General features: G+C 41.0%; 1 protein-coding gene across 5 annotated transcripts in view; it reads left to right on the top strand.

Moving 5' to 3' along the window:
• gulp1a (GULP PTB domain containing engulfment adaptor 1a) overlaps positions 1 to 8,634 on the top strand; it is a 110,583-nt gene that overhangs the window by 44,210 nt on the left and 57,739 nt on the right. For 4 of the 5 annotated variants that reach the window (XM_032529878.1, XM_032529873.1, XM_032529879.1 and 1 more), the window contains exon 2: positions 3,891 to 3,976. The exons of the other annotated variant lie outside the window; for it this stretch is intronic. The gene's annotated coding sequence lies outside the window, so the exon portion shown is untranslated. The remainder of the gene's footprint in view (positions 1 to 3,890; positions 3,977 to 8,634) is intronic. 5 annotated transcript variants of the gene reach the window in all.

Raw genomic sequence — 8,634 nt, 5'->3', positions numbered from 1 at the left:
TATTAGGTAAGTTGTAAGGGGCAATGCTTCATAACAACAGTCTTATCTATGGGCAACAATGTCTTCATGAAACCGTTGAGCATTAAAATGAACAGTAACGTAATGATATGAAATTACTTATTTTTAGAGCAGAAAAGTATTATACATAAAAGAGTGGACTGCAAAGAATAGTTAATTAATGAATTAAGAGTGCAGTAACAAGAACGAATATTACGATACAGTTGTGTGTACAGTTTCAGCTAATTGGGGGGGGGGGGGGGGGGGGGTGACATGACTGCGGTGTCGCAATCGTCATCCTGGCGTGACACGGAGCAAATATAAACATCACATTATTTTTGTTAAAATATCAAAAACAAAGCAGGAAAAATTTTTCGCGAAACACAATAGCAGACTGGAATGCTCTCCCTGGTGAAATTCCCAATTGTACAGAAGAAGAAGGGATGAAATGTGATCGTCATTTCCGGTAAGGGCACAGGAAGTGCGCGATTTGAGACAAACTCATCTGTCAAAATTTACGCACTACAAGACAAGTAGAGGTAGGCACGCAGGGTACTTCTGTAAGTGCACTAAGGGAAGTGCGCGATTTGAGACACAGCCCTACTGATTACAATAATCAAATTGTTAGTAAAATTATTAGTAATATTATGTTTTACATGTATTTCACACAATACTCCTCTTTTCCCGTTCTGTTACATGAAGCTGAAGTCATTGCTTGAAGGCAGATCAAAGTGGCATTTGTGTGTTTGTGTATTCTCCCACATTATTCAGTGGAATATTAGGCTGGATGCCAACCTAACTTAGCCCCGCCCACAACGTTTGAGGTCGGGTAGTTTGGTCTGGACTTGATCCGTTGGGGAGCAACTGTGCTCGAATTAGAGCTCTTCGGACCAATCAAATTGTCAGGTTTTTGCTATTTTCTGGTTACTGCTATTAGGCGCCATCTGTTGTTGTGGATGTGATAATTTAATAATTCATTCTGTTTATTGATCCCCACTGGGGAAATTACAATTTACACTCTGTTTGTTAGTAATCACTAAACATAGGCTGGAAATACACACACAAGCTTAGGACCTAGTCATGCACAAATGGAGAGGTGTCTGCCAGTGCTGGACCAGTGCCCTGAGCAGTTGGGGGTGGGTACGGTGTCTTGCTCAAGGGCGCCTGGCAGTGCCCAGGAGGTGAACTGGCATCTCTCCAGCTACCAATCCACACGCTGTACTTTGGTCCGTACTGGGACTTTAACCAGCGACCCTCCAGTTCCTAACCCGACTCCCTACAAACTGAGCTACTGCCACCCCAACCCAATGTATATTGGTGTTTAAAAGTCTAGACCCCGAATACAGGCCAACCTCACCTTTTCACTTATATTCAGGTCAATATGTTTGTTTTGTCTCCAATGCCTTGCTTACTCATTTTAAAATTTCAAAATGTGTGCATGCATGGATGATCTGCAGGAAATAGCAACACAATCGTGCATACGGTACTCCCTCAGCTCTCATTAATGCAAGCCCTTCCAAATGTATTACTCTTGACCCTTTAGATCTGTCTCTGAATGTCCTTTCCTACAAACTCCTCAGGGCCTTCATGATTACCACTCAATACTACACGGAAACACATAATGGAAAATGGTGGCCCTCATTTATCAAGTGAGTTTAGTACAACCACTTTAATCTTGAAAGGAGTGTGTCCTTTAAGGTACTCATTAACTAACGTCTCAATTCTGAAATGTCCTGTTGGAAGACAGGTTACGGGACTGCATGAAGACAAAGGAGATATAGCCTTCTAGGGACTTGGACTTGTGCGTTTTGATTTCAGATTTGCCAGAAAAAGCATTTCATTGACTTTTGTTCCCTTCAACGTTGCGTTGTTGTTTTTTTAAGAGTGATTGATCGTTTGCTTTCTTTAAACTATTAATAAACCGTGACAGCTCACAAATCTCCATAGCTGACACTGTGCTATAAATTTAATAGCTTATATGAGGAAAAGGGCTTTATAGTATTGGACAGAAGGCCCAGTTTATTGTGCTTAAACAAGAAGCATTTGTTATGTGCAACCAGTGGAAAGAGCTGAGTCGGCACCTCAGTCATCAAGCACACGCTTACATAATAACTGTGGTTGAATATATTGTCAGATTCTATTTTTTTGTCTAGTTGTTTTGTTATGCAAACCTTTCCTGCCTGTACCCTCTGTTCATTTGGACTTTGTCTTGTCTGGTCTTCACACTTCGTGAACACTTTGTAAAAAAGTGTACACCGGAATGACATACTTATAGTATATACTTGGTGAGCTTGTAGGTTTATGCTTCTTCCACTTGGCAGTCTTAAGGTCAGTTTAGGCTTCTGCGTTAACTCGTTGCCGTGGGTGTGTATGTAGGTACGTGCAGATACCGACTCTACGCCGGACCCTTCCCCGCAGCCTAACATGCACCTCTCAAAAACTGTAACTACATGTTGCGGTGATGCAGACCGCATCACAACTGTGATTGGTGAAAGGTTACCTCCCCTTTCTCTGCTTTGCCCACCCAGAGAATTTGGCCCACCCGTGAGAAAGAGTGCGACATCATGGCAGTTGGTGAAGGCCACCTCCCCCCTCAACCTTGCTGCCCCTCAGATACAGTATTAGGGGACCACTAAGGTCTATATAAAAGAGACTTCAGATACAGTATTAGGGACCACTAAGGCCTATATAAAAGAGACTTCAGATACAGTATTAGGGGACCACTAAGGTCTATATAAAAGAGACTTCAGATACAGTATTAGGGGACCACTAAGGTCTATATAAAAGAGACTTCAGATACAGTATTAGGGACCACTAAGGTCTATATAAAAGAGACTTCAGATACAGTATTAGGGGACCACTAAGGTCTATATAAAAGAGACTTCAGATACAGTATTAGGGACCACTAAGGTCTATATAAAAGAGACTTCAGATACAGTATTAGGGGACCACTAAGGTCTATATAAAAGAGACTTCAGATACAGTATTAGGGACCACTAAGGTCTATATAAAAGAGACTTCAGATACAGTATTAGGGACCACTAAGGTCTATATAAAAGAGACTTCAGATACAGTATTAGGGACCACTAAGGTCTATATAAAAGAGACTTCAGATACAGTATTAGGGACCACTAAGGTCTATATAAAAGAATCCAAAAAGCATCATGTCATGGGAGCTTTACGGCTGTTAGTTTGTAAAAAGTCCTCTTTACAAATAGATGATATTTTGTATGAAGGGTGGGGGTAGAAATCGCCAGAGACCTTACGATACAATATTATCACGGGACTTATGTCACAATACGATCTTACTGCGATGCTAAATACTGTGATATTCTGCGTTATATGGCAATAACTTTTTTTTTTTTTATATATATAAACGCTGTGCATTCCTCATTTCTTTCTCTAATGCCGCCACCTTTTTTCTACCAACTTGCTTGAGCAAGCTGACAGTCACCCCTTTGGACCTCACCAGAAAAAAAACCCTCAACCTAAACATCTAGTGGACTAATAAAACAATGCTTGTATTTGTCTAGTCCCCAAAAAGTTAAATTCTCATGCGCAATTTATGTAATAAAAGACTGAAACTGATATTGTGTAGCATTGCCAAAGAAAATATTGCGATGCTATGCTGTATGGTTTTCTCCCCCCACACATAGGGTGAGTTTTGTACATGGAGAACAAACTACTGTTCAATGGTTCGACCAAAGGATAATTGAAAGGGCAACAGTTGAATGAGCAGAGAAGAAAGGAGCAGTGATTGGTAAAATAACTGTATGGATTGGATTAAATTGCTCCATGTAGTCAGCGCGGAGGGTCGACTTGCAGCATTGCTTTTTCATCTCTAAAAGCTTGGACCTAACGTTGTCTTCTTTCTGATATCTTCCTGCCCACAGACGATGCAGCGCTAATGAGCACCCGTCTGCCTTTAGATGAGTGAAGCACAGCAAAGACACCCGAGCATCTACAGACAACAGTAACAGTAAGGCTCCATATCCGCTGTCTGTTGAGATATCATTATATAATATTATTATTGTGTAGTTATACCCTAGGGCTGCACGATTATGGCCAAAAGGATGATCACGATTAGTTTGATCAATATTGAGATCACGGTTAATTATCACGATTATTTGTTGATTTTAACCAAAACAAATTTTAGTGTCACATAGGGTATTTAGAACTGCTTTCACATCCATATTATGCTACAGTCTTCTTATGTTGAAGTTGTGTGTTGTATAGACATACAGCTGCAACACATGTAAATGAAAAGTAGCTATCTGAAATAAATGGAATAGGATATATATATATATATATATATATATATATCTTTTTACAATGTATCTCTGAGAAAGCTCCTTCCCTTGTTTTCAACAATAACCGATTAAAAGAGCTAGAGAGTAATAGGAGAGAGAGTAGAGGAGAGAGCCAACACAGGCACGGCTTTACAGAAGAAATAGGTCATGTAACGCAAAATTAAACCATATCCATATAAACAACATTGGTTTGTTTGTTTGCACCGGTGCGACCTGGGAAAAATATTACCCCTTGAGCCCTGTTAGCTAACAGACGCTAACTAGCACCGACTAGCACTGGTCACTGCTGTTGTCTGAAAAACAACAGACGGGACAAAGTGTTGCGTTTACTGGTAAACTGGTAAACCTTGAGACCGACGTATAACCGACTGCTATCTGTTGAGTTTTCCTCCCGTTACTCTGTCCTCTGCCCTGCACGGTGGAGGGAACAACTCTGACTGGCTCACGATCAGACAGTGGTTTACGGAGCGGGAGATCGGCTTTGCAAAAACCCCGGAGCGTTCTATGAAATGACGCATTTGATCGTGGGAAGCCAAAATTGTGATCGTGATTAAAATTCGATTAATTGTACAGCCCTATTTTACCCCCTATTTCAAATCCCCCTCAGCCGAGATCCTCCCAATGCACATGCAACTTCTTATTGTTGAGTGACTTTTGTTGAGTGGTTTTTTTTATTTGATTATGGGAGCAGCCATGATAGCACTCACACATAGAGCTCTGATGTCGTATTGAGCTGTGTATGTTCTTTGTCAGGGTCTCTTTGCTTTGTAATATAACGTTAACAGGAGTGGGGTGACATTTTAAGGCCATCCTGCTTATCTTCTTAGCACATACTGTAAATGGATGCTTGGCAGTGACATTGCTGCTCTCTACTGTAAAGAGCAGCATTCCAATTCATACAGTTCTGGCTAACATCACGGCGTAGGATAGACACTTTAATACTTTCCTAAACATTTGTTAAACCATAAAATCCCTTCATAGTGATTTTGTTTTCATCATGGCACCGCTTCATGTACCCCCCACCGCACACACACACACACACACACATCATATGTCACATATATGATGTATATGAATTAATATAAAATGCAGTGAAGTAATATTGGCCTATTGTTATTCAGAACTTAAAATAAATTGTGAACCAGAAGGGCACTCGAGACCTCCACCAAGGCCGATGGTCCAGTTTTCTTTGGTATGCAAATATGCAAGCTCAACTACTATGCCTGCAACACATTCTCACCCCCAGCGCACCGAGAAATGGCGCTTGGTCAGGTGCCTTTGCCGTTTTGTTACTCAAGCATAAAGTCTCCTGTAGTGTCTCCGTCAGAAGCAGCCCTTCGGTGTCCTTCTTCGACACGCTGAGTTGGAACTCCTAGCGTCACTTTTTAACGCTCTGGGACAGGACCAGTTTGGTGTCATTTTTCAAAGTGCAGGGTAAAACCGCTTAGATGGGTGTTACGCCCCAGGCTAGGGGAGCCCAGGACACAACAACACAACACAACAACAACTAGGGCCCCATCTTCCCCGTCTCCCAAGTCACAAACAATAAAATGTTTGAATATCAAAAAAAATGTTTTTTTTTACATTAAACAGACAATCTATTGATAACACATATAGGTACATTATTCAAGGCTCCAGGGTGGCCTACCACCATAATAGCAAACAAAACAATCAACATCTATAGATAACATATATATAGATACATTATTCAAGGCTTCAGCGTGGCCTACCACCATAATAACAAACACATTGATCCTGTCTAGGCGATAAGAATATGACTTGGCTCCCTAACTAAATAAACAGGAGAAAACAAGATTACCACACCTAGCCGTCCACCCTTACTGTTCAAAAGAAGCAGTACCTAATCTGAAACGAGGTTAAACAAAAGCAGAAGTGTGGCCATTTGGGAGATGAGGAGGATGAGGAACGCCTGCTGTCCGCAGACGGCCGCCGTCTCGGCTCCTTATATTTCACATGGTTCCCCGGCTGCAGCCAATCACAGGTTGGGGCATTTAAAGACTATTTGTCCATTTCTTATTTCTAAAGAAACACCACGATGTATAAAAGGCTCCATTACCTTGTAACTCACGATATGACCCCATATCAGCTGTTTTCATAAAAACAGGCTAACGATTGTGTCCTAACACAATGTTCAGAAGTATAATGTGCTTGCATTCAGCTTTCAAGGACAGCAAGCATTCACACATTACGAACTCGCTCCGTTTTTCATTAACCTCTCTTAGTCCCTTGAAATATTCCAAATCTATGGCATGCTAAAGAGGTGCTTTGTCTTGAGTTGTCTCTTGAGGTTCAACCGCATAAATACTGCATTGTGCAGCTTTTCCCTGCAGATGATGCATTCTGGTGGTGGACAGCTAGCGTCCCCTGTCCACACAAAGCCGTGAGTAGCTTTTACTGTCTGCCCACGTTTGGTTTATATCACACTGCGTTGATGACTGCGATGTATCACAATTTCTTTGAGCTCTGTTTACAATGACAAATCTTTCCATTGCTTGCTTTGACATTCAGTACTTCTGACTGCTCTGACAGTCAGTGCTTTGCATTAATACGACAACTGGCAAACTAGGAGCTGTTTTCACTGGTTTTAGCTGGTTTTCATATAGAGGTTTTGGTGTTGTTGCTCATTTCTTTTATATTGACTGTACACGTCAACATACATGTAATAAAAAAAAGGTAGTGAATAAAAATGTCGCGTTGTTTTTTGACGCGGTGAAACTGCGGGGCTGAAACGATTCCTCGAGTAACTCGAATAATTTGATGACTAAAAATCCTCGATGCTCTCTGTACTTCGTCCACAGAAATCCCGCCAATCAGTCCCAAAACATCCCAGTTAGAGAGTAAGTGCTGTAAACATTCTTAGTAAGTCTTTACATCCATTCGCCGAAAAAACCAAGCAGGCCTGCCTTGTTTCTTCCAAAGTTGCCATTTTCAGCGTGTAGCTTGCTAGCTCGAAGTTTGTTGTTGTTTCCCAAAGCAAAGGGAGTTTGAGAACGGCAACACGTTGAGAGCCAAAATGTGCCTCCATTTATCCAGAATAAATTGTATATGCATAGATAAGCTGTATAATGTAGATATAGAATGTGATGCACCTGGGCATTAGCGGTTAAATATATGGGCGTGCTCTGTTTAACACTCATTGTATGACATTATCTTCACTACAGATTGAAGTATAGGTGAAAAAAATTACTGATAAAAAGGAAAACATCACACATCACACACCCTGTACAGCCAGACTCCCTACTCTACTCTGTGTCCCAGTTCATTGTGACATGCTTTTATCTGATAAAAAGTCCAGACGACATGATACTTTTTCAATTTTAAGTTTTTTTCATAGCGGTGCAGTGGGGACAAAGAGTGATAAAGAGGCGGAATAAAGGAGAGCTGTGCTCTTGGAGGCTTTGGTTCTTTTCTTGCATTGTGAATGGCAGTAAGAAGAAAATGTGATCAAAGTTTCATTTATTATTTTTTGGGCGAGACATCACAAGAGTCGTGTTGCTTGCTTACCATTTAAACGAGGACCGTTTGTATGGTTGCAGGAGGTCTTTTATAATGTCGCTCCCATCTGAGATTCTGTGGACCATTTGGCTTGACTGTCAACTAACTGCCTTGTCTGCTCCTTATGCATTAGACATATTTGAAGTTTCAGAGTAAACATGATCTGCGAAAGGCTTTGTACGTACAGTTTGGAAATAGAGCTTGCCAGCGTCGCCGGTACAAAACATGTAAAACAGTTGCTGACAGGGAGCTACGGCCTCGTATAAGTGACTTTGGCCAGATTTTATATTGGAGCTGGGGAATGTCTTATCCCGCAGAAACAGGAGTGTAGATTAGAAGTAAATTATCGAGGTAGATTTGGGTCATAAATGGGCCATTGAAATCTTTCTTTGAGATTTATGAGAGTGTTCCATCAGCTAAAGGAGCATTTATATTCCCCATGAAACATGTCTGCAATCCTGAGGCATTGGCAAATGTAATGGGTAGCTGCTATCATGCACTGTATTACACAGGATTGCCTCTGTCTTACTGGGACTAAGATTTTCTTTCTTCCTTTTTTTTTGCAAAACATGACCTTGTTTACACTTTTAAAAACTCATTTTTAGAGGTGTAAAAGGGTGTATTCTAGATTAAAGAAGACATTATTTAGAAATAAGTAGATCTGCCCTCGACTAAATACATTCCTAGTCCAGTAGTGGTGTTGATATTAATCACTGCATCGACGCATTGTGATGCGGACTTGGACCATTCTGCATCCATGCAGTGACCGACCATAATCGATTATTGCCTACTGATGTTACTTGTTGATTTT

Source organism: Etheostoma spectabile, chromosome 11 (genome assembly GCF_008692095.1).
Source record: "Etheostoma spectabile isolate EspeVRDwgs_2016 chromosome 11, UIUC_Espe_1.0, whole genome shotgun sequence".
Lineage (NCBI taxonomy): Eukaryota > Metazoa > Chordata > Actinopteri > Perciformes > Percidae > Etheostoma > Etheostoma spectabile.
The sequence above is the reverse complement of the archived record's forward strand: the minus strand, read 5'-3'. Positions and strand labels throughout refer to the sequence as shown.